The following is a 985-nucleotide window of genomic DNA, read 5'->3' as shown; positions in this document are numbered from 1 at the left end:
GCTAGAGGGGGGGAAAGAAAAAACATTCATGAAAAGAAAACGGAGAAAAAGGGGGGGGGAGGCATTCCTTAATGGAAGTATTGCATGCAAAAGAGGCTGGATCTCTTTAAGGCTCCCCCTGAAGCTGGAGATGCACACACAAGAGTTGCCTGCCTGGGTGGTCTCTCTACTTTGGTGAGCTGTTGCTAAGCAGCTAATAATAGTCATGTTTGCTGAGTAATTTCTGCCCTTCCCGAGCCAATCGCCTCGCAGAAACCCAAGCCATCTGACAGCCCCAGGGGCGGGCTCTCCGCTCTTTTTTTTTCTCCCTCTCCCTCTCTCGCTCTCTCTCTCCTCTCTTACTCCCCCCCCCCCCCTTCCACCCCTCCTCCTCTTTATCCAAATGGAGAGAGTTCTTTTTTTCTTCTTCATCTCATCTCTGGAGCCGAGGGGCTGCAGCTCGTCGCTGCCGCGCACACGCCGGGGGAGAGCACCAGGCAGCCGCCCGCCCGCCGCCGCGGCGGGGTCGAGCACGGAGCGCGGCGGGCCCGGCGGCCCGCGAGGAGCTGCCCGCCGCTGAGGCAGGATGGTGCGACGCGGCCGGGCAGCGCAGCAGCAGCAGCAGCCGGGGCCCGCCGTGCCGCCGCCGCGCCACCAACGCTGAGCGCCGCCGCGGACAGCGGCTTCCCAGAGGCAGCGGCGGCCTCAGCAGAAGGAGAAAGGAGGAGGAGGAGGAGGCGATTTCCACGGGAGCAGAGGACAGCGCGGCCGCAGCCGGGGGGCGCCGGGGGTCGCGCCCGCTGGGCGCGGGGAGCGGCCGCCGTCACCTCGGGGTGCGATGTGGCAATGGGAGGCGCGGGGAGCGACTCGGCCGGAGCGGCCGCGGCGGCAGCCGCCGCCCCGCGCCCCGCGTGAGGCGGCCGCGCCGCAACAGCCTCCGCAGCCCCCGCAGCAGCAGCCCGCGGCCCGCAGCGCCCCCAGCCCCCCCCAGAAAACACCCGGCTGC

Source organism: Lagopus leucura, unplaced genomic scaffold (genome assembly GCF_019238085.1).
Source record: "Lagopus leucura isolate 7727_CA_CO unplaced genomic scaffold, USGS_WTPT01 Super-Scaffold_100018, whole genome shotgun sequence".
NCBI lineage: Eukaryota > Metazoa > Chordata > Aves > Galliformes > Phasianidae > Lagopus > Lagopus leucura.
This window is presented reverse-complemented; position numbering follows the sequence as displayed.